Source organism: Ranitomeya variabilis, chromosome 4, assembly GCF_051348905.1.
Source record: "Ranitomeya variabilis isolate aRanVar5 chromosome 4, aRanVar5.hap1, whole genome shotgun sequence".
NCBI lineage: Eukaryota > Metazoa > Chordata > Amphibia > Anura > Dendrobatidae > Ranitomeya > Ranitomeya variabilis.
Window position 1 is genome coordinate 304,232,631 of NC_135235.1, and position 26,119 is coordinate 304,258,749.

Here is a 26,119-nt window from a genome sequence, read left to right on the forward strand (position 1 = left end):
TCTCCCTCATCTATTGGAGGCGCGGAATCTCCGGCACATGGCAGTGATGTCATACTGCGGCGATGGTTAAAAAAGAGAGTAAGGCTATGTTCACACGATCCTTTTTTCGCTGCGGATCCGCAGACGTTTTCCATGCAGGGTACAGTACAATGTTACTCTATGGAAAACGAAATCCACTGTTCCCACGTTCCTTTTTTCGGCATGAAAATCCGCGCTGATTTTCTGCGGAAAAAAAGAAGTACCATGTCTATTCTTTCTGCGGATTCCGCTCCTGTTTTCCAACAGCACCAATAGGAAAGTGCAGTTGGAAACCCGCAGTGGAATCCGCAGTAGAAAAAGGACTGAAAACCGCAGTGAAAACCACTGCAGGTTTTGCACTGCGGTTTTCACAAATCAGGACCTGAAAAATCCGCAGCGAAAAAAGGATCGTGTGAACAAGCCCAAAGACAGCGCAAATAAAAGTGCACATACCCCACCTAGCAAGTGAAAAAAGGCTTTATTGAGAACACAAAGTGCAAAAAACATAAAAACATTTCGAGCATCTATAGAAAACATATATAGACATGCACAGACTCCCAATAGAGTATAATTAAACGGGCTAACAAAAATAATAAATCCTCAATTTAATAAGTACATCTCCCATGCAAATGAGTCAGCAATGGCAAGTATTTTGTTTTTTTACGGTCTTGTCTGTGTGGTACGCACATTGACGCGAGGTCTCCACTTACGGCCGATGAACCGTAGGTCGGTTGCCCATACGCACTGATAACACTTTTCATGTTTGAATGGACAGAGCTTTATGTATAATGGACAGAGCTTTATGTATAATGGACGGAGCTCTAGAGCAGGCGTTCTATTAGTCATTGTTCTGGGATTGCCGCTGACAGGTGTCTGCGATCATTAGGACTAGTGCACTCACCAGGGTATATATTACTGACATGAAGGACCTTTCTCTGATCCCCCCTGGTGAAGCTATACGTGATAGTGGCACGTGTTGGGCTTTTTGGGACTCATTCCACTCTGGGTTGTGGCAAGTATATGTGTGATTGTGTATATGTTTGCAGCTATCAGCATGGGTCAGTGTGTGATAATGCAAATTGCTTACAGCAATTATTTACCAACTTTGGTGTCTCTAATTTAGACTTCAAATTGTTTTGTGTTTTTCCTTCCTCCCCTCCCCCTTTTTTCCATGCTTGTGCAATATTTGTGCTGCTGTAAATTGATTTAAAGGGGGTCGTCTAGGAGGCACAAATATTGCTGCTGCTGGATACCTTTGTATTTATGCTTTTTTTTTTTTTTTTTTTTCTGCCACTGCTGGCTCATTTGCATGGGAGTTGTACTTATTGAATTGAGGATTTATCATTTTTGTTATCCCATTTATTTATACTCTATTGGGAGTTTGTGCATGTCTACATATGCTTTTTATGAAGGTTTTTTGCACTTTGAGTACTCAAAGCCTTTTTTCACTTGCTATGTGCACTTTTTATTTGCACTCTTACACTTTTTTTTTTTTTTTTTTTTGCCCCTTACATGTTTTCATGTGCAATAGTTGCACCCTTTAATATTTTGTAACTATGAGCGGTGCCCGCTAACTCCTCTTCCATACTCAGGAGATGAGCGCACTGATGTCAGCTGGCAGCCTGTGATTGGTTCACGGCTGTTAACTATTGCTGTGCAGGAAGCCATCAATGTCCCACATGGCAATAGATTTTAACTAAATTTGTGTCCAAGGATGCATGTTCAGTTACTGAATCGGCAGGATCCTGCCCCTGGGGCCCTTTGAGCAAAGAGTGAGGTCGGACCCCTTCTGCTCAACAGGCGCCAGTAAGGGCAGTAGTGTCCTGATGGCGGCCCTGTTCATACGTGTTTCTAATGAAGACGTCACACAGATACATGTAACACTGACTCCATTCTGTCCTTTAGGCCAGGGTCTCACTAACTCCATTCTGTCCTTTAGGCCAGGGGCACACTAGCATATATAGCATCAGATGTGATATGTTAATGACACCCGGCTCAAACTCTGCTGCAAGCGTGAGCTGATTGTCAGCGCTCTGATCTCTCGCATGTCAGAATCACAGCATAGGTGCGGATAAGGTAATTTCTCCATTGCCAATGTCCACAGTAATTGGACTGCACTTGGATGACATCCGAGTGCAGTCTGATGTTTCACATGCACCCAATGACTTGAATGGGTGCCCTGGGCGAGATACACTTGGCCGAGTGCTACGCAATGTCTTATCACATAGCAGTCAGCCATGTTATCCGCTCGTGTGAGCGAGCCCCTAGTCTCCGTTTCCATATGGCTGCTAATTGTTTTGGAGCAGAGTTAGTCATCAGTGTCCTAAAGAATTCTCAGTTACGCCAAGAAGACAATGCCTCCTAAACCCACACTTGTCTTTCAAAGAGCGGGGAAGGAGGCAGAGTATAGTGTGGGAAGCATCTGAAGAAGGATGATGGAAGAGGTGACAGCGCTCATATGAGGGGGTGGAAAGTGCCGGACTGACTGACAAGTCAGGGGGCCATGGGAGACAAAACTCCAAAGAGATCACAAAAGAAATCGCCTTATAATAAAGCTTTTTAAGTGTAAATTCGTTGGACAAATAAGTAATAGTTTACACTGAGCTGGAAGGAATCTTTGGTCTTTGAACTTTTCCATGTGTTTATGGTAATCTACTTCTCAATAATATCCGGATACAATTATGTCACAGCTGAATTTTCTCTGTGATACTCTGAAATACAGTGTCACTGGTAGATTAACCCTTTATGCATGTCTTTATTACCCTTGCTCACTTATGTTGGCAATGGATTAATCTCTGCACTGTCCAGTCGTTTAACAGTGAATATATATTTATTCAGGAACACAGCTCACAACTGGTATTTCTTATAGCTTAGGACCTTATGTCTGTCAGCTTGCAAAGTGAAAGGAACTTCCTTTTTTTTTTTATTAACTGCTTTACTGGCAATATAACACTATTGCTGGAGACAGACACTTATGCACTATTAAACAGTAGCAAATAGTGGTTGATGCAATATATACAATAATAAGCATTATTTCAACAGTTTAATATTGGCCAAAGTGACTTTTTTGCCCCCCCCCCCCCCCCCCCCTAGGCTCCAGGGCCCAAGTGCGATTGCAACCCCTGCACCTATTGTAGTTATGTCCCTGTGTGTAAGTTCATTTTTATCGGTCGTCCATGACAGCACTACGGGGAGAGAGGGGATCCGCCCTTCAGGAACAGGAAACCTACAGATACATAAGGGCGGCACCTCTCCCACGCATCAGTTGGTTTCCTGTTCCTGGAGGACAGGATTCCCTGCAGATACGACTTCGTTTCTCCTATCAATACCCAGGCCGGCTGTCCGACCCAGGTAGCGAGGGGGTCTCCTACCTCGGGCAGTGCGGGTCCCTGGAAGCGCCACGGTGGGTCCGGGTAGGGCTCCACGACAGTGAGCGGTGCAGTGTGGAGCGACGTCCGGAGGAGGTCCATCCCCAGTGGTCAGCAGGTGAGTATGTCCCCCCCCGGGGTCCGCTCTCCCCCCTGGGCCTCGGTCTTCCCCACTCTGATCCCCGTCGGTGCGGTGCAGCGCGGCGTCCTGTGTGCTCCTTTCGATTCGGGACCGGAGCTGGGGGTCGGACGCCGGCCTCTGCCGCGGTCACCGCTGGGCTGCGGCCGTGGAAGCGGCGGTGGCGTAGCGGGGGGGCGGCTGGGGGTCCGGCGGCGCCGTTCCCAGGCTTCCGGGCACGTTTCTGAGCGTTCTGCCCGAAACCGGAAGTGACGCGCAGGGGGCGGGGCCAAAACCGGAAGTCAAACGCCGGCCGGTTTTTTTCTAAAAACGCCGCTGTCCTGCGGGGGCGGGGGGGGGGGCGTTTGGGTGCAGGGGGGGGTGGAGCAGTCACCTGCAAGTCGGGGGGGTGGATTTGGCCACACACCTGCACTGATTCCGGATCCGGGGGAGGGCTATTTATAGCCAAACAAAATGCTGCAGCACTGCTTGTGAGCCCATCTGCAGCTATGGATGAGCCGGAAGCTGCCGTCGGTCTGCTGGAGCAGGAGCAGGATGGATCCTCGGAGAAGTCCCATGCGAACCCCCAGCTGAAGACCCGCGGACGCAGTAACCAGACCAGTCGCAGATCTAAGCAGAAGGATCTGGACCGACCCCCCAGTAATCCGGTACCTACCGCTACTGCCTGGGTAAGAGATCTTCGTGAATGTACCCTGATGCAGTCTTTTCCTATGTTTATTTCCGTAGGGGAAAAAAAGCGCTGGTAAATAAAAAAACAAGGAGTGCGCGCTATGCGCTTGTCCTTTGCCAGACGCCTACCCTAAGAGACTTTGTCAGTCGTGTGTACGGCAGACGGTAGGAAATAAATTGATGGGAACACTGATAGCGGTAGCGCCAGATAAATTACATAGCCTTTTTCTCCGCTCCCATAGGTGGCGGAAGAGTCTCCTGATTTCACATCAAGCCTTAGGGAGATTATCAGGAAGGAGGTGAAAGATTCCCTGAAATCCCTGTCCCGGGGGGAGTCTTCCAAAAGAAGAAGGGAGCCTAGCGCCTCAGAGTCGGATTTGTCCGCTGGCCCTAGTAGGGAGAATGAGTCAGACGCCTCTGTCTCCTCAGCGTCCTCTTCGGAAGAGGAGTCTAACCGGTTCTGTTTCCCATTGGACCAAATGGACAAACTTATTAAGTCAGTTAGATCCACCATGGGGGTGGCTGATGAAAGGCCAGAACTCGCTACACAGGACCTAATGTTTGGCGGTCTAGACCCTAAAAAACGTAGGTCTTTTCCGCTCAATGACAAGGTCCAGAACCTCATCAAAAGGGAATGGAAAAAACCGGAGAAGAAAGGCTCTTTTCCACCTGCCTTTAAACGCAGATATCCCTTTGAGGACCCCATGGTGAATACATGGGATAAGGCGCCGAAATTGGACGCAGCGGTGTCTAAGGCGTCTAAAAAATCATCTATCCCCTTCGACGACATGGCTTCCCTAAAGGACCCTCTCGATAAGAAGGCTGACTCATTCCTTAAAGGGACATGGGAGATGTCGGCGGGTGCCCTGAGACCTGCTGTAGCTGCGACATGTGCAGCCAGATCGATGATGGTCTGGCTGGATCAGCTAGGGTCTAAGTTGGAAGGCGGTGTTTCCAGAGACTCTATGTTGAAATTCCTGCCAACAATTCAGAATGCCGCTGCCTTTCTCGCGGACGCATCTGCGGATTCGGCAAGAATGGCGGCTAGGGCGGCCGGACTATCAAACGCAGCACGCAGGGCCCTGTGGCTGAAATGTTGGCCAGGTGACCTTCAATCCAGATCCCGTCTGTGCTCTATCCCATGCGAAGGGGAATACCTGTTTGGTCCAGTCCTAGACGAACTGCTGGAGAAAGCTGGAGACGAGAAGAAAAAGTTTCCCAATCTACCAGCTACCTCTTACAGGCGTCCCTTCACAGGGAAAAGATTCTTTCGGAGGAGACCAGCCAGAGACCAGAGCAGATGGGATGAGAAAAAGAAGAAAGGTACTGGATTTATGTTTGGAGGTGGAGGACGTCAGGAGCCATCCCGTGAGGTCAAAAAACCACCCCAATGACTAGTCGCCCCGGTGGGAGGTAGACTATCTGCCTTCTACCCGGCCTGGTCCAAAATCTCCAGTAGTGATTGGATTTTGGGGTTAATAGCTACGGGTCTGCGGCTAGAGTTCTCCTCCATCCCTCAGAACTTCTTCAGAGTTACCCCACTCAGGTCCTCTCCAGCAGAACAGGCGGCCCTGGAAGCAGAAGTTCACGACCTGCTCAGTAAGAATGTCCTGTCAGAGGTTCCGGAAGGAGAACAGGGTAGAGGATTCTACTCTCCTCTATTTCTAATAAGTAAACCTGATGGCTCCTTCAGAACAATTATTAACCTTAGGGCTCTTAATAATTTCCTGACCGTCCAATCATTTAAGATGGAAACTATTAACACCGCAATAAAGCTGCTGTTTAAAAACTGCTTTATGGTAGTATTGGATTTGAAGGACGCCTATTACCATATCCCCATTTATGCAGGTCACCAACGATACCTGAGGGTGGCGGTAAGGTTGGATGGGGTAATCAGACACTTCCAGTATAGGGCCCTCCCCTTTGGTATATCGGTCGCCCCTCGAGTGTTTACCAAAGTTATGGCGGAGGTTATGGCTCACTTGCATGAGTCCAACATTCTAATAATCCCCTACCTGGACGATCTCCTTATCGTAGGTAAAACGGCGGATCACTGTCTGGAACAGTTACATAAAGTGATGTCTGCTCTGGAGCGTCTGGGGTGGATGCTAAATGTCAAAAAATCACGCTTACAGCCCATGACGGTGCAGCGATTTTTAGGCCTGACCCTGGATTCCCAGGTTCAGGAATGCCGTTTGCCTCAAGAGAAAATTGATCGCTTGCACCTTCAGGTGCTGAATGCCTCTAAAAACCCCACCATGTCCCTTAGAAGAGCCATGTCTCTGTTGGGCTCTCTCTCATCCTGTATTCCAGCGGTCCGATGGGCCCAGTATCATACGAGGATACTTCAGGGCGAGGTGCTGTTACAACAAAAAAGGTTGGGGGGATGTCTGGAGAGCCTGATGACCCTATCCCAAGACGCTATTATATCCCTCGGATGGTGGCTAGTCCAAGAGAACCTGTCCACAGGGGTCCCCTGGGAATATAATGTAACTCGTATAGTCACCTCGGACGCTAGCCCTTCTGGATGGGGGGCTCACATGGGGGATACATTGATCCAGGGGCTTTGGGATCGGGATCAGATAGAAATGTCTTCCAACCTAAAGGAGTTAACGGCTGTGGAACAGGCAGTTAAATCACTCCTTGTCTATCTACAGGGCCACCACGTGCGGGTATTCTCGGACAATCGGGTCGCCGTGGCATACATAAATCACCAAGGCGGGACTCGTTCCAAATCCCTAATGTGCGTAGCAGATCGTCTATTCCATCTAGCAGAGCAACATCTTCTCTCATTGACGGCTCTTCACATAAGAGGGGCAGAAAACACTACAGCGGATTTCTTAAGCCGCAACACATTGAGGCAGGGGGAGTGGTCCCTGAACGACTCCATCTTCAACCTCATCGTGGAAAGATGGGGTCAACCAGAAATAGACCTGTTTGCCACAAAAGAAAACAGGAAAGTGGCACAATTCTGCTCTCTCAACCCCAGAGAAAATCCTCTGTCAGTAGACTCCCTCCTCATAGACTGGAACTTCAGGCTAGCCTACGCCTTTCCTCCCCTGTCTCTACTTCCTCTGGTGGTGAGGAAAATCAGGAAGGACAAAGCCACAGTGATAATAATTGCCCCCTTCTGGCCCAGAAGGACGTGGTTTCCATGCCTGAGGGCTATGTCGATATCCGACCCATGGGTCTTGCCAGACATCCCGGATCTCCTGTCCCAGGGCCCAGTCTACCATCCTCGGGCGGTTGGCCTTCATCTGACGGCGTGGATTTTGAGCGGGCGCTGTTAAAGGATAGGGGGTTCTCTCCGGGCCTCATTAACACTCTGCTGAAGAGCAGAAAAATAATCACCACAAAGATTTATGTTAGGATCTGGAAGAGGTTCCTTCAAAACTCGGGGGTAATAGCTGGTCAGTCAATACCAATAGACCAGATTTTAGAATTCTTACAGAAAGGGTTAGATATGGGGTTATCCCCAAATACACTTAAAGTGCAGGTATCAGCCTTAGGGGCCCTCTTTGGCTGCAACATTGCTGAGAATCACTGGGTCAGCAGATTCATCAGAGCGACAAAACGGTCCAGGCCAATGGTGAAGAATAGGGTCATGCCATGGGACCTGAACCTAGTCCTCTCAGCCATGACAGAGGCCCCATTTGAGCCAATTGCATCAGCCTCTATTAAAAATGTATCCCTTAAAGTAGCCTTCCTGGTGGCCCTAACATCGGCGCGTAGGATAGGCGACATCCAAGCATTATCCAGGGTTCCCCCTTACATGCAGCTTAGGGATGATAGAGTGATACTATCCCCTGATCCAGCATATCTTCCTAAAGTAGTGTCCAGGTTCCACAGAACACAGGAAATAGTTCTTCCATCCTTCCTCCCCAATCCTACTAACGATAAGGAAAGGAAGCTACACACTTTAGATGTAAAAAGATGTATCCTGGAATATCTGTCAGTAACTGATCCCTGGAAGATAGATAACGCCCTATTCGTGTCCTATCAGGGTAGTAGGAAGGGTCACAGGGCATCAAAATCTACTTTAGCTAGATGGATCAGGGAGGCTATCTCGCTGGCATACATCTCAAAGGGCAAGCCGGCGCCTGAAGGTCTGAAAGCGCATTCCACTAGAGCTATGGCGGCTTCGTGGGCGGAAAGATTGGAGGTGTCGATCGACCAAATTTGTAAGGCTGCTACTTGGTCTTCTCCACACACATTCTATAACCATTATAGATTGAACTTGGGTGCCTCTTCTGACCTTTCGTTTGGTGTAAGGGTGCTGCAAGCTGTAGTCCCTCCCTAGTTACTCTCTGTAATTCTCTCCGTAGTGCTGTCATGGACGACCGATAAAGTCTTAGTTACTCACCGGTTAACGGTGTTTTTCGGAGTCCATGACAGCACCTGTACATACCCTCCCGTCTTCTTAAGTTCTGGGTGTACACCTCTTCCTTTATTTAGATAATTCACGGGTAGTGAATAGTTAGTTATTTGTATCATTGTTTATTATGTATGCTATTAACCTTGGTGGTCCTCTTGTGCTCTGTAAACCAACTGATGCGTGGGAGAGGTGCCGCCCTTATGTATCTGTAGGTTTCCTGTTCCTGAAGGGCGGATCCCCTCTCTCCCCGTAGTGCTGTCATGGACTCCGAAAAACACCGTTAACCGGTGAGTAACTAAGACTATCCGGAGTATGTGACTTAACAGCTTTCTCAGCCTGTCTTGAAAATATTTTAATTGTTTACTTGCAGCTACCACTAGGGGGCGCTCCTTGCATACAAATTTATGCAGCTCCTCTTCACCTTAGAGAACCTTTCATCACATTTTCTATTTCTCCTCTTGGTTGTGTAGATATTGGCATTGAAAGTATTTAGCACCTAATGAGCTATATTACATTAACTCTAAGTTATCAGAGTTTTCATTGGGGCATGTACTTTTTTTTTTTTTTTTTTGACGGTTGGTGCCTATAAGGTTCTATGGAAAACTGTAACTGTCATTTCATGTGAACTTAGAACAGAATTTGTCGGCCTCCAGCTCCTCTGTAGAATTTTTAAAGCACCTACTCCATACATTATATCTTGATAGAAATATTAAGTTATGGAATCGGTTATTAAGGGTTAGTCCAAGTACCACTGCACTGATGTTGCATCTACCCGTACCCAGGAGAAACCCTTTAAGGCCTGACATAAGCTAATGTGATACCACTGCTTTTATTAAATCGTAAGCTAGCTAGTTAGCTCCCTCTAGTGGTGACTTCAGGGAGTCAGAATTGTATCTTTCAGAAAAGCAATATACATTGCTTTTGTATATTGAAATATTATTTTGGACCTAAACATGGTTTGCTGGACATTAAAAGTGATGTAACAGGATAGTGGTCTTTTCTGCATTTTCTAGCAATGCTTAGTCAGTAATAGTTTCCTGCTTACTGTTCTAGTTTTTGGTTCATGAAACAGTCTAAACTGGATGAACAAAGCTGTAGTTTCCTTCCACCATAGTTATCTCCCTGACTACTAAATCCAGGTTGGACGTGCCAAAATTATCTTCATGGCTATGGCCAATAGATATTTGTAGACCATAATCTCCTGCAATATAAATTTGTATCTCCATTTTAGGACCCTTGAATTCCTAAAAAGGCACCGTGCTGGTGTCCTGATCCGTGATCGCGCCTCCAAAGAGGTAAATTACCCCTGATGTCTGTAAGAGATTTGGGAAGGTTGTCAAGTACAATAGGCAGATTTGTCTTATGTCAGGAGTAATGGCGGAACAATGGAAAGATCTAAAGTTCACATGGAAAGTATTCTCTCCGCAGCTGTGGCGGAACCAGACGCCGAGCTGAGGCTCCTGCAGAGAACAATGTGCTGGGATCTACGGTCTGAACAAGGCTTGAAGCGTGGAAATCGGCCAGACCGCCTCCTTCTCCACGCTCCCCTAAGAGATTCGACACACTCTTCTACAATAGAAGTAGCAGCTTCTGGGAACAGGTCCGCACTAACAAATCTAGGCAAATCTCTAACAGCCTCTGATACAAAAGTACCAGCTGTTGGGAAGTTTGTTTTCTTCTGTAACAGAACATCTATAGGCAAAGAAACAAAAATCCAATAATCCCTGGACCTGCAGATGTAAGAAGTGTCATACCTGCACTTACACAGAAATACATCCATACACACACACAAATGGATATGACCTACACACTTAAATACAGAGATTCCTCTATATGCATGAATACATACACAGATGGATAAGGGTCTGAATACTTATGACCATATGATATTTCAGTTTTTCTCTTTTAATAAATTTGCAAAAATTTCTATTTTTTTTCCAGTCAAGATGGGGTGCAGACTGTACATTAATGTGAAAAAAATTAACTTTTTTGAATTTACCAAATGGCTGCAATGAAACAAGTGAAAAATTTAAAGGGGTCTGAATACTTTCCGTACCCACTGTATACACTTACATACATGTACAAAAACTAGATATCTGTTCATGTGTAATCATCCAGATGTGGATACATTAATTTATGCAGAAATATTTGCACACATACACATAGCCAGTGTGTGCACACATACCAATACATGCTTACTCCCAAATATATGCATACATACATCTAAGCTCCTTCAGAATTATACAACTTCCCTACTTGTATGAGGGATTGTGCCTTTTTGTGTTTGTGTCGCTGTCTGATACATTCCACTGTTGGGCAGCAATGTAACCTTATATACTTGGATGTTTCCAGCCCTCCATACTTTGTATACATCACCCTTAGTGTGCAGATAATGTATATACAGCTGTGCGCCGGGTCTGTCTTCACCAAGACACTGACCTCAATACCAATGTCTGTAAGATTTCTGCAGTGACACAATGTGTACGATTCACCCTGGCCGCTTAGTTGTGATGAAGCTATGTGCCTGAGCTGTAATTATAGAGGACACAGCATGAAGGTTCAGGCTACAAATGGGCGGCTGTGGGAATTAGAGGCAGAAAATTGGGATTTTGTGGGGACTTGGATCCCGGAGGAAAGAAAACATGAGCCAAGAAAGAAGGATTGAATGGCTGGGCTGGGGAAAGTCTGCGGAGTCTTTCTAGAGCCCACCCATACCATGACCAGGCACATTAGCTGCAATTTTACGGAGGATTTTAAGATAATCCACAATTGTAGAAATGTACACTTTTAAGGTCATGGCCCAGGTTAGAAAAAGCACTTTACATCAACATGAATAGAAACTTCAAAACGCTACTGGGCAGGAGTTTCTTGGTGAAATATAGCAAGTCTAGGCCCCCCATGATGGAGACCACTATCAGTTAACCTAAAATTAGCTAGCTAGAAGAGTACATATAGGATTACAGAGCTCACCGACACACTAAGAGGACTAAGAAATTCTCCCAAAACCTTTTTTTTTTTTTTTTTTTTTTTTAAACGCCAGAAAAAAAAAGTCAGATGTTTATCTGCACAGACCTCCAAACAAATGCACTCGGGTGCAGTGGACCCAATTAAAGATGGCGGCAACACAGGTGCAGCAATACCGATGAGACAACCACTTTCAATCTAGTGTGTGAGGCCGGTTTCACACGTCAGTGATTCCGGTACGTGAGGTGACAGTTTCCTCACGTACCGGAGACACTGACACACGTAGACCCATAAAAATCAATGCATCTGTTCAGATGTCATTGATTTTTTGCGGACCGTGTGCCAAACACGGAGACATGTCAGTGTTCGTGGGAGCGCACGTTTTACACGGACCCAATAGAGTCAATGGGTCCGCGTAAAACACGGACCTCACACGGACATTCTCCGTCTGGGGTCCGTGTGCGTGCAGGAGACAGCGCTACAGTAAGCGCTGTCCCCCCCACATGGTGCTGAAGCCGGTATTCATATCTTCCCTGTAGCAGCGTTTGCTATAGAGAAAATATGAAGAATAGTGTTAAAAATAAAGATCCATGTGTCCGCCGCCCCCCCACCCCCTGTGCGCCCCCCCGCTGGTCAGAAAATACTTACTCGCTCCTTCCTGGTCTGGCCGCGCCTCCTACTGTATGCGGTCACGTGGGGCCGATCATTTACAATCATGAATAGTCGGCTCCGCCCCTATGGGAGGTGGAGCCACATATTCATGACTGTAAATGATCGGGCCCACGTGACCGCATGCAGGAGAAGCCGCGGCCAGACCAGGAAGCAGCGAGGGAGCGGGTAAGTATTTTCTGACCAGCGGGGGGGGGGGGGGGGGGGCGCACAGGGGGTGGGGGGGCGGCGGACACATAGATCTTTATTTTAAACACTATTCTTCATATTTTCTCTACAGCAAACGTTGCTGCAGGGAAGATATGAATCGCAGCTTCAGCACCATGCAGAGTGGGTACCACACGCTCCGTGTGGTACCCACTCGCCATACGGGCGGCACACGTGTGCCGCACGTATGGCCTCCGTGAGTTCCCAGGCACACGGACACGGATAACTCCGGTACCGATTTATTCCGGTACCGGAATTATCTGGACGTGTGGGACAGCCCTGAGGCTGTTGGTGTATTGGTGCACAAAAATGATAGAAATCTGTATGTGGCGCTGTTCACACCAGGTGATGTAGAGCATCTGGCTTACAGCCTATTAATGACACCCATACTCTTAGATCAGGTGGGCTGCATCCTGTGAAAAGAGGCCACAATTACAGAGCCCTCTTGGCCCAGCTGCACCCTGAAGGATAAAGTGCAAAAAACACATCAATGTATGTGAGGTATTAGTTGATTTTATGGCCAAAATATGGAAGCTCGCAACCCATGTCAGGGGTCCCCACATTTGCGAGTCCTATCACTAAACCAGAAAAAAAACAGCAGTTCAAAACAGCTGACGTCCCCGGAAAGATGTGGGCTCACTGCTGGAGCGGGAGGGAGTCCGACATCGGCGTACTACTACTCCCGAGGAGGGAAAGGGGTTAAAATTCAGCCTCCACGCAGGTCAGCAGCCTTGTTTAGAGTATCCTCCAAACAGCAAAGCACAGGTGTGGCTGCTAGAAGCTACTAGAACACTTAAAGAAGTGGTTCACTACATGGACCAGTTCTTGTCATACCCCCACACTTGGCCCTGATGAAATGGAAGTTCATATTCACTTCCCGTGCCGGCGCCGTTCCCTTGGTGTCAACACTCACTCTCCCGGGGCTCCTGTGTGGTTTTTGTGACATGACGCAAGGCCAGTCAGGGCTGGTGTCACTGTCTCTGCCTTTGGACAAATTGAACATGAAGTCATGGCTGCCACTAATCACGGACTTCCTCTTCTTCTTCAATCTGACAGAAGGCGGGGACAGTGACGCCAGAGCTGATTGGATGATTGCACGCTGGGCACCACATATAATACAGCCCCACGAGAGCCCCAGGACTGAGTGCCAACACCGCGGGAGCAGCGCCGGCACATTGAGAATAGGCTTTATTTTGTCAATGCCAAGTGTGGGGTATGAAAAGGGGTTGTCCTAGAAGTGGACAACCCCATTAAATCAGACACTTGACCACATGGACCAATCACAAGATCCGATTTTTCCCCCCCCCCCCACAAGCTTTAACCCACCCACAAGCAAATGGATATTTCACCAAACAAATACAACTATCGCTCATTCAACGTAAGAAAAAAAAGAGCACAAAGTCCCAAATAAAATCAAAATATAATTTATTCAAATTTACATGTAGACAACACAAAGTTACCACAGCCACAGAAAAAATCCATAAACAAAGTGGAATAACTGATATCACAGGTGTAACACCCAGGCAACCGCATATATTAAAAGTGGATGGGAGGACTGAAAAAAAGGGAAAAAAAAAAACCCACCACATTAGAAAGTGCCGTTATAATAAGTATGAAGTAAAGTCACACTAGATAAACTTATCCCTGGTAGGAATATTATACTGCTCAAGAAAAGTAGATAAATGCAGCTCTAAAACAGTGTATATACAGAAACAGTATCAGAATGTAAATGCTGCAAATAAGAGAAAGTTGGAAGGCAGATTGCCGTTTTTCAGTGACTGGTCGGGTTGTCAATCTGCCTTCCAACTTTCTCTTATTTGCAGCATTTACATTCTGATACTGTTTCTGTTTAAAGACCTTTCCCTTTACTTGGGTGCCCAGGGCCACGGACTGGGTCGCAGCCACCCTTCAAGTACCAGACGCGGTACAGAGTACCCCCACTGCCCTGGCAGGCGACTCAACTTGGCGTCACGAACAGGATGTACCTGGGGCGAACTGCTGGGGGCAAAACATCCTATAACCATGGAGTTCAGTGCTGGTGCTAGAGATCCACTTTGACTGTCTTTGAACTGATATCACAACTTGGGAATGGTATAAATTGAGCAAACAATAGAAAAATTTTTGTTTGGTAAATGTAAGTAATATACAGATACAGTTGGCTGCACGATACAAGGATATACCGTATTTTTCGGAATATAAGACGCACTTTTTCCCCAAAAAAATTGTGAGGGGAAAATGGGGGGTGCGTCTTATATTCGGAACGCAGGCTTGCCGGCATTGTGGCGGCGACAGAGGTGCGGGCATGATGTGGCACGGTGAGCTGTATGGCGTGAGCAGGTCCCATCCATATTTGAGGTGAATCCGCGGCCCGGTATTGATGGAGAGCAGCAGTGCTGGTGAGTTACGGTATTTTCCGGTGGCGGCGGCCATCTTGCTGAGGCCGCGCGTGCGCAGATTCACTATTCTGCGTCCCAGGGCTTCAGGAAAATGGCCGCGCGTGTGCGGCGCGCCCCCACACCGCCGCAGGGCCGAGGGGTACCCGGAGCCGGGCCTCTAGTTCTCAGTCTCGGGGTTGTCATGGTGGCTAGACCCGGTCCGTGGCCCTGTCCGTCAGTGGGGGACGTCCGGTGTAATAGGTGGTAGTAATGGTAGCGATGTAGCGGTGCGGTTGTGGGGTGTAAGTCGCGGTAAATAACGAGGACACCAGGTTGCAGTCTCTTTACCTCTTTACTGGAGATCTGAGTCCTCAGTCCAGAACACGGTTCGCCAGGCTACGCAAGTCCGGCCGGTCCAATGGCACCTCCAGAGTTCTCCTCTCAGGTGGAAATCTGTGCCTTCCTTCTAGCGCTATGTGTTGTAGTCCTTCCCTGCTGTGCTCACGGAAAGTAACCCCACAACGGTTGTGTCTGTTTCTTAAGTTCCCTCACAACTCGATTTGATGTTCCTCTGTAATCCACCCCTTCCCTGTATTCAGGTTGGAATGGCACCCGTTTGTCAGGTAGGCCTGGAGTTCTTCCGGGACCCTAGAGTCGCCCCTCTCCCGCAATTGCCCCCCAAGACTTCATAGGTGATATGTGGTAGACAGCCCGCCTGAGACCGACTGTCCTGCCGCTGTTTGGAGTATGGCTTGAAGCTGTATTCTAATCCACTCCCTCGGCGTTCCGGCCACCGGTATTGCGCCTCAGCAAGGTGCTGCCTCTTTCAGCACAACCCCTGCTGGTATTCTCCTTCTGCTTGATTTCGTTTCTCACTCAGCACAATATCTCGCTTCTAGTCCTTTCCTGAGTCCCGCCGCTTCCAGGAGCCTGCGCGGACCCGTTACGTTCTTTCAATGCCAAGCCTCTGCCAGGATCCCACCCCTGGCAGAGACCCTACAGTCTCTCCCTTCACAACACCCCCTGCCACAGGGTGTTGCTCCGTTCAATCCCGTCAGCGTTCTCTCTAACTTCCTGCCTGACCCCCAGTTTACCCACTATGGTGGGGAGTGGCCTAATGAATAGCACCCTTAGCTCCCCCCGGAGGCCCAGCTGTGAAACATATTGGTGTCTGTGATACCTGATTGGAGGAACTCCTTCGGTGCCATCGAACGTACCATGGCTCCCCTTAGCGGCGAAGCCACAGCACTGCAACGACCAGGACTCTGGGGCGCTGCACTCCCCCCTGGTTAAACACAGTACTCCGGGACTGGGTAGAAAAACAACAATACAGATTAGCAAAAAGACATACAATTTTGTTGAGTGCAAAACAATAAGTATACTTGAACAGGCTTCCCTTTATGGGAGGTGAGGACACTTCTAACGTTACAAACATAGTCAACATTATAAATTACAGGCTATGCATAACTCCTGTTACCCAACCGGGTATTCTACTTAGTGCAAATTCTGGAACAATAAATTAACATTGCCTTTAAGAAACATACACTCTTAGTTTACCAAAGGCCTTCCTATAATCACATTACAGGGTAAGGTAACTTCACATTCTCCTACTTTGAACCTGCAGGACCGCCTGTCCCTATGGCACCAGACCTACTGCCTCTCCTTTCTTTTACAGGACCGCCCCGTTCAGCCAGGGCCTACTGCCTTTCGCTACTATACATAGTATAGACATAACATTCCTTTCGTTTAAAGAACTCTGAGCCCGCTCTACTCGGCTCCTTTAAGGACTCACTCTCTAACCCCTACGGGTTCGCTTTCTGTCCTTAGTAACAAAGTAACTCTCTATGGGGACGCAGGGTTGACCTTCTATCCTCACCTTCATCATTACTTCCTTACTTTCAGCTATGCAGATCTCTATCTCTACCCCTACGGGCTCTCTGCATCTTTTCTTTCTGCAAAACATTATTTAGATTTCACATTTCAAACAAATTGAACACATTTAACTTTTCATGGAAAACAGTTACATTCTTTTCAAGCATCATTATAGCTTTACTGTTCTGCAACAGTATCTCTCTCAAGTTCAATTCTTCACATCCCCTTTAAGAGGGGACCAAGTCTCTCTGAGGTAGCTCGTTCTCTCAGCCTACCAGCCCACGCAAAGGTTCCAGTATGGTATCTTCGCAAAGTGTCTTTAACTAGAACCGGTAGAAAAGGTATCTTCACAAAGTGTCTCTGGCTCAAACCAATAGGGCAAATATCTTCGCAAAGTGTCTTTGGCTAAAACCAGTAGGAAGCACCTTTTAAGAAGGTGCAAACTATTTACAAAAGAAAGTTCGAATCATGCACAGTCCATGATTACTGCAGTTTGTATAACTTTAAAACTTGTATAAACTTCAGGAAAAAGAAAAACAAACAAAGGGGATCCCGGGTCAACAAAGGGATCCATTAACCCTGGGCGGGTTTAGCAGCAACAGGAACAGTTAAACAATAAAGTAGCAACTATTTACATTTTCATGGTATCGAGGTTTATTCTTCTTCTGGTGGCTTGGGTTCCGGGACCCCGGCCACTGCAGCGCCAGTGTCACTGGTGGGTCTTCCCGGTGCAGTCAGACCGCTTGATGCCTGAACCCGAAGACGGATCCTAGCTGCCAGCTCAGTTGCTGCAATGACATGTGCAGTGGCAATGTTGGTAAGCTCTACTACATTTGGTTCAATCACAGCTGAAGTAGTAGATGACACTCTCTCAGGCCCACGTCGGCGAACGTTACGGGCACACCCTTCCTGGGCACTCCGATGGCGGGTAACTCCTGACCGTACAGGCTTCAGACCCTGATTCACGGCTGATGCAGCGGGGGTTTGTCCCATCTCTTTCCAGTCTTTCCATTGGGAAATCAGGCACTGCTTATATTGCTCCCAAGTGAGCACGGCAATGGCGTGACCTCTTCTCCAAACCCCATTCGGCTCAATCCGGGGAGCCTCCCACCGGAGAATCACTCCCTCCGAGCTCACATCTAGGAACTCTCCCATTGCGGTCGGTGGCGGGGATACCAGACCCCTCATTACTTCGAGGGAGGACGCCACCATCCCCGCCATCAAGAGGCAGCTACTGTTGTGAGGGTCGGTCGCAGGAGCGGGATCGAGCGGGGAGGCAGGGGTATCTTCCGTACCTACACCTGATGTGGTTCCACCGATGTCGATCCGGTCCGCTGACAAGAACGCTGGAGTCGGCTGCTGCTCGGACCGCGGCTCTTCCGATGCGGCCCCCGAATGCTGCTCCGCTCGCTGTGGTTCCTCCTCCTCTAACTCCGAGGTCGGGATTGGTGGACGTAACTCCGCTGTCAGGTCCGCAGGCTCCTGGTCCGTCTCTGGTAAAGGAGGGCAGGCCGGGATCGCTCCTTCCTTGCTCAGGCACTCGCTGCTCGTCATCGCTGCCTGATAGTCGGTGGCAGTGCATGCACCTGACTCCGCCATTTCTCTGAGGTCGGGCTTCTCCATCTCCTGCTTCCCGCTGTTGCATATCAAGGGGTGTTTCTCTTCTGCTTTGGGGCAGGTCATTCCTCTGCAGCCAGAAGTGCAGGGGGCGGTAGCCATTTCTCGCGCCACACTGGGAGTCTCCGCCCATAACACGCCCTCCTTCCCCTTGGGTGTAGCAATGGCGGCGCCTTTTTGGCGGGAACTTTTGGCGGCTAATGGCGCCGCACAGTCTTACAATAAAGTACAGTCCAAGCACAACAAATCACAGTCTCTAGGCACACATGACCTGATTCTTCAGGCTTAAGTAAATCCTGTTCGTGACGCCAAGTCTGCGGCGCGCCCCCACACCGCCGCAGGGCCGAGGGGTACCCGGAGCCGGGCCTCTAGTTCTCAGTCTCGGGGTTGTCACGGTGGCTAGACCCGGTCCGTGGCCCTGTCCGTCAGTGGGGGACGTCCGGTGTAATAGGTGGTAGTAATGGTAGCGATGTAGCGGTGCGGTTGTGGGGTGTAAGTCGCGGTAAATAACGAGGACACCAGGTTGCAGTCTCTTTACCTCTTTACTGGAGATCTCTGAGTCCTCAGTCCAGAACACGGTTCGCCAGGCTACGCAAGTCCGGCCGGTCCAATGGCACCTCCAGAGTTCTCCTCTCAGGTGGAAATCTGTGCCTTCCTTCTAGCGCTATGTGTTGTAGTCCTTCCCTGCTGTGCTCACGGAAAGTAACCCCACAACGGTTGTGTCTTTCTTAAGTTCCCTCACAACTCGATTTGATGTTCCTCTGTAATCCACCCCTTCCCTGTATTCAGGTTGGAATGGCACCCGTTTGTCAGGTAGGCCTGGAGTTCTTCCGGGACCCTAGAGTCGCCCCTCTCCCGCAATTGCCCCCCAAGACTTCATAGGTGATATGTGGTAGACAGCCCGCCTGAGACCGACTGTCCTGCCGCTGTTTGGAGTATGGCTTGAAGCTGTATTCTAATCCACTCCCTCGGCGTTCCGGCCACCGGTATTGCGCCTCAGCAAGGTGCTGCCTCTTTCAGCACAACCCCTGCTGGTATTCTCCTTCTGCTTGATTTCGTTTCTCACTCAGCACAATATCTCGCTTCTAGTCCTTTCCTGAGTCCCGCCGCTTCCAGGAGCCTGCGCGGACCCGTTACGTTCTTTCAATGCCAAGCCTCTGCCAGGATCCCACCCCTGGCAGAGACCCTACAGTCTCTCCCTTCACAACACCCCCTGCCACAGGGTGTTGCTCCGTTCAATCCCGTCAGCGTTCTCTCTAACTTCCTGCCTGACCCCCAGTTTACCCACTATGGTGGGGAGTGGCCTAATGAATAGCACCCTTAGCTCCCCCCGGAGGCCCAGCTGTGAAACATATTGGTGTCTGTGATACCTGATTGGAGGAACTCCTTCGGTGCCATCGAACGTACCATGGCTCCCCTTAGCGGCGAAGCCACAGCACTGCAACGACCAGGACTCTGGGGCGCTGCACGTGCGCAGATGGAGATCGCGGCGGCCATTTTCCTGAAGCCCTGGGACGCAGAGTAGTGAATCTGCGCACGCGCGGCCTCAGCAAGATGGCCGCCGCCACCGGAAAATACCGTAACTCACCAGCGCTGCTGCTCTCCATCAATACCGGGCCGCGGATTCACCTCAAATATGGATGGGACCTGCTCATGCCATACAGCTCACCGTGCCACATCATGCCCGCACCTCTGTCGCCGCCACAATGCCGGTAAGCCCACCGCCACCAGGAAAACCACCCAGCTCTGCTGCTCTCCTTCACTACTGCTGTGGCGTCACCTCAAATGTGGAAGGGACCCTGGCCGCTGCCACCTGAGGAAGTGACCGCACGTCTGCCACCGCCACAGCAACCTCCCCATGGACACCAGGCCATGGCGTCGCCCACCTAAGCAGGATGGGACCCTGCTCAGGTGCACGCCGTTCCGCCCACCGCACCTCAGCATCACCTCACCTCTGCCACCACCATGCCTCCTGTGACCCTGCTCTGCCACTGCCTGCCCTCAGGTAAGAGATCTTAAATTCTGACAATAAGACGGACCCCCATCTTATAAAAAAATATTTTTTTCTGCATTTTTCACCCCAAATTTGGGGTGCATCTTATAGTACGGTGCGTCTTATAGTCCGAAAAATACGGTAAATGAAAAATTAAACTATGGGTGGTGGAATGGTGGCAGTTATACCCAAGCTCTGGTACCTCGTGTCCCATAGGTTCCTGTGCCACCTATGAAGACAAGTGTTATACATAATATAATATAATTTTTTTTTTCATGTAAAAAATCATACAAGAATAATTTCACAACTTTTCCTCCTTTTAGGGTGCAGTCAGACGGATGTATAAACCGGACCAACATCAGGCCACAATGCACAGACTGGCCGACGGCTCTCCTGGCCTGAGTGTGATAGCTTTATGTACAGCTCTGGCAAAAATTACGAGACCACTGCAAAATGTTCAGTTTGTCTGCTTTTTCTCTTTATAGATATATTGTTGAGTAAAATGTAAATTTTTCTTTTATTCTGTAAACTACTGACATGTCAAGTTCCAAGCAATACATTTTATCTTTGTTTTCTGAAAATGAGAAATGGTCAAAAAAATACATTGCTTGCAAACCTCAAATAATGCAAAAAAAAACAAAAACCAAAAATTCATAATCATTTAGAAACCACAATACTAATGCTTTAACTCGGGAAGAGTTCAGAAATCAATATTTTTTGGAATAACCATGATTTTTAATCACAGCTTTCATGCGTCTTGGCATGCTTTCCACCAGTCTTTCACACTGCTTTTGGGTGATCTTATGCCACTCCTGGTACAAAAATGTAAGCAGTTCTTTGTTTGATGGCTTGTGACTATCCATCTTCCTCTTGATTACATTCCTCAGGTTTTCAATGGGGTTCAGGTCTGGAGATTTGGCTGGCCATGACAGGGTTTTGATGTGGTGGTCCTTCATCCATCCATCCATCCATCCATCCATCCATCCATCCATCCATCCTTGATTGACCTAGCTGGGTGGCATGGCGCATTGTCCTGCTGGAAAAACCAGTCCTCAGAGTTGGGGAACACATTGCCTGAGCAGAAGGAATCAACTGTTTTTCCAGGATAACCTTGTATGTGGCTTGATTCATGCGTCCTTCGCAAAGATTAACCTGCCTAACCAGATTATTCCAGCCTTACTGAAGCATCCCCAGATCATCACCTGGTCATCTAATGGTTAGACAGAGACCTGGAGAGGCGTACAAGCCAGTGTCTTGCACCCACTGTGAAATTCGGTGGAGGATCAGTGATGATCTGGGGATGCTTCACCAAGGCTGGAATTGGGCAGGTTAATCTTTGCGAAGGACGCATGAATCAAGCCGCATACAAGGTTATCCTGAAAAACAGTTGATTCCTTCTGCTCAGGCAATGTTACACCCCCCCCCCCCCCCCCCCAACCCTGAGGACTGTTTTTTCCAGCAGGACAATGCGCCATGCCACACAGCTAGGTCATCAAGGTGTGGATGAAGGACCACCACATCAAATCCCTGACATGGCCAGCCCAATCTCCAGACTTGAAAACCTCTGGAATGTAATCAAAAGGAAGATGGATGGTAACAAGCAATCAAAGAACTGCTTGCATTTTTATACCAGGAGTGGCATAAGGTCACCCAAAAGCCGTGTGGAAGACTGGTGGAAATCATGCCAAGACGCATGAAAGCTGTGATTAAAAATAATGGTTATTCCACAAAATACTAATTTCTGAACTCTTCCCGAGTTAAAACATTAGTATTGCTTCTAAAATGATGATTAACTTGGGGTGGGTGTTTTTTATATTTTTTTTTTTTTTTTTTTTTACCATTTCTCATTTTCAGAAAATAAATGCAACATTTATTGCTTGGAACTTTGGAGACATGTCAGTAGTTTATAGAAGAAAATGGCAACTTACATTTTACTCAAACCTATAAAGAGAAAAAAAGGAGACAAACTGAAAATTTTGCAGTGGTCTCTTAATTTTTGCCAGAGCTGTATTTCTATGACGCTGTCACGCTCGGGTCAGGAGGCCACCCTCTTATAATTGGGAATGTGGTTCTGTTCAGAACTAGCCAACCACATTTAAAGGGAACCTTACAGCTGAAACAAGCTTCCTGAACCACAAGCAGTACATATTTGGCATTGACTGTACTTACTCTGCCATGTATGTTTAACTCTGAAATGCTGCAGTTTTTCAGAGAAAAACCATACTTTAAAAGCTGTCGGGGACCAAGCTGCACAGGAGACTAGTCAAACAGGAAGGTGCATGACAACTAATCCCTACCCACTGCCCTCGACTGACCTGTCTCTAATTATACAGGCAAACAGTGATTCTAAAGCTTAGATGTTCTTGTAGGATTTTCGTGATTATTTTTAGTTATATTTTATAGCAAAAGCCATGGTCCATAAACGGCTTATAACACAGCAAAGGGATATCATTGTTGGAAGTTGTCAGTAGAAGGGTACAAAAAAAGTTCCAAGGCATTAGATATACCATAGAACACTGTGTGAATACGTCATCAAGAAGTTTCTTAAATTTGTAACTACAGTGACATTACCTGGACATCCCTCAAAAATTGATGAAAAGACAAGAAAATTGGCCCAAGAGGCCTTCAACGACATTAAAGGAGCTGTAGGAGTTTCTGACAAGTCTTCAGCATTCTTTGACCTGTGGAGTAATGAGGCAAGATGAAAGCCTTTTCTTAAAAAGAAACACCCAAGCCTGGCTATGTTGTGCCAAAACCTACATCAAGTCTGCCGAAAGCATGTGGGAAATGTGCTATTGCCTGATCAAACTAAGTTTGAACTCTTTGGCTATAATTCCAAAAGAAGAAAAAGATCGTGCTTATAGCATGGAAGGGCCAAGAACAATACACAACAGAGAATATGAACAATTAAAAAATTTATTTATTATACGGTATACAACAATATATAAAAAAATATATTAAAACCATCATTTCATATACATGTGTGTAATATTCGTGCCCATACCTATTTGGCTGCCATTATATTTATTATACATATATCCATAAGGACTCAAAATTACTAAGACACTGTAAAAAAATATATATAAAAAATGCTAGTGCAAAAATTATGTGTAAGAGTTCCTAATATAATAAAATGCAACCATGTGCATATAAGGAGGGGAACAAGATAACACCCCCTGACGAAGGAGCTGTGCGTCCGAAACGCGCGTCGGGGTTCTCCATACCCTAGTGGCTTTCCATCTCTTGATTTTTATATCCAGAAGTAAGTGATCTCAATTGTGGAGTCAATTATACCACTCTATAATTATAAGCTCTCTTTGCACCTAGCACTTTTTTTCACTTATAGCACTTTATCTTGTTCCCCTCCTTATATGCACATTGTTGCATTTTATTATATTAGGAACTCTTACACATAATAAATTTTGCACTAGCATTTTTTATATATATTTTTTTACAGTGTCTTAGTAATTTTGAGTCCTTATGGATATATGTATAATAAATATAATGGCAGCCAAATAGGTATGGGCACGAATATTACACACATGTATATGAAATGATGGTTTTAATATTTTTTTTTTATATATTGTTGTATACCGTATAATAAATAAATTTTTTAATTGTTCATATTCTGTGTATTGTTCTTGGCCCTTCCATGCTATAAGCACGATCTCTTTCAACTTCTTTGTAGTGTTATACTACAACATTTGACACATTTTTGGTGACCCCGGGCATCTTGATTGTATGATTTATATAATTTTATGCTATATTTGTGTATATTTTATTAGGATATCTGGGTATAACTAGTGTGTTTCAACTAACTATTATAATTCCAAAAGGTATGTTTGATGCAAAGTAGTCACCGTACATCACCAAAAGAACACCATACCCACAGTGCAGCATTGTGCTTGTTTTTTTTTTTTTTTTTTTTTTGTAGCTGGATATGGGGCTAAAGATGAAAATAAATTTTAAATTTTCACCTTTCAGCACAACAACCCAAAGCATCTCAAGATGAACAAAAGAATGGCTTTTCCAGAAAGATGCAAGTTTTGCAATGTCCCAGATGGACCCAAGATTTGAATCTAATTGAAAAATTGTGGGTGACCTGAAGAGGGCACTAGGCACAGGAGATGCCCTCGCAAACTGACAAATTTGAAGCTACTACAGGGAAGAATGAGCGAAGATTGGCAATTCTAGATGTGCCATGCTGATAGACTCCTACCCAGAACAATGTCAAAGACTTCAGGCTTTTTATTTCTCAGTGGCTTTGTACAGATAATGGTTGACATTAAAGGTGGAAAGTTTTGAAATGATTCTTCATGGAATTATATTTTTTTACATGACAAAAACCTGGCACTTTAACGGGTGTGTGTGGACTTTTAATATCCTGAATATAATGCAAATACAGCGCTACAAGTGCCTAGAGTTTAACTACTTACTACTTGTTTCATGAGCTGCTCCCCAACTTGGCCCCTTGCGGTGTTTAGTGCACGCCTAAGGTATATAATGTGGCGCACCGCACAGTGGTTCCTAGTGTGATACCTATTTGCCTATTAAAAATGTATTCGAATATGGTACTGCAATTATTACGTATCTCACATATGCATACCTTAGAAGGCTTCAAGATGTGTCTCTTACCGTGACAGGGTTTAACAGGCAGGATATCATGTGCTGGCGTGGGTTGCTGTGAAGCTGCTCATGGTATGTGCACCGGAGGTAATAGTCTGGACCTCACCAGTATTGATTGCAGGTAGGGGGACGTTGTTATCCCCTGGATAGTATCGTCCGGGTGGGCGCACGCCTGCTAGTGCTAACCGCTGCAGGCAGAGGATGCTGCTAATCAGTGCGGAGACAGGGACGTCCCTGGTTACACAGAAGGAAAGATGGCCGACGTTGACACGCAGCGTGTGACGTCACAGGCCTATGGAGCCTTACTGGGACAAGAGGCTAACCAACGCGTTTCAGAGTGTAACGCACTCCTTCATGAAGGACCCTGATGAAGGAGTGTGTTACACTCTGAAACGCGTTGGTTAGCTTCTTGTCCCAGTAAGGCTCCGTAGGCCTGTGACGTCACACGCTGCGTGTCAACGTCGGCCATCTTTCCTTCTGTGTAACCAGGAACGCCTCTGGCCGGGACGTCCCTGGCTCTGCACTGATTAGCAGCATCCTCTGCCTGCAGCGGTTAGTACTAGCAGGCGTGTGCCCACCCGGACGATACTATCCAGGGGATAACAACGTCCCCCTACCTGCAATCAATACTGGTGAGGTCCAGACTATTACCTCCGGTGCACATACCATGAGCAGCTTCACAGCAACCTGCGCCAGCACATGATATCCTGCCTGTTAAACCCTGTCACGGTAAGGCCGGCGTCGCACTCGGCATATGTAAATACGGTCCGTTTTTTACGGCTGTAATACGCAGAAATGTTCCCAAAATAGTGATCCGTAGGCAGGGTGTGTCAGCGTATTTTGCGCATGGCATCATCCGTATGTAATCCGTATGGCACCCGTACTGCGATATTTTCTCGCAGGCTTGCAAAAAACGACATCTAATGGATTTATGTGCTCAAATGTTCGTTAAAATAGATAGATTATATATATATATTCTCTGTATTTATATTTGATTCAGCGCGAGATATGTGAAAAGTCGGTAATTCAATTGCCGGCTTTTTCTTTCTCCTTCCCAAACCCGACAGGATATGAGACATGGTTTACATACAGTAAACCTTCTCATATCGCCTTTTTTTGGCATATTCCACACTACTGTTAGTAGTGTGTATGTGCAAAATGTGGGCACTCTAGCTTGTAAAATAAAGGGTTAAATGGCGGAAAAAATTGGCGTGGGCTCCCGCGCAA

The 26,119-nt window shown here is 47.1% G+C and overlaps 1 protein-coding gene across 2 annotated transcripts in view; it reads left to right on the plus strand.

Annotated features, from left to right (window-relative positions):
- The first annotated feature begins 894 nt into the window (after window positions 1-894).
- Window positions 895-26,119, plus strand: part of LOC143764604 (transcription factor HES-2-like) — a 43,103-nt gene continuing 17,878 nt past the window's right edge. Inside the window, exon 1 of one of the 2 annotated variants that reach the window (XM_077250323.1) lies at window positions 895-1,030. The gene's annotated coding sequence lies outside the window, so the exon portion shown is untranslated. Of the gene's footprint in view, window positions 1,031-9,799; window positions 9,865-26,119 lie in introns of those variants that run through there. The other variant, XM_077250324.1, reaches the window with a different exon arrangement.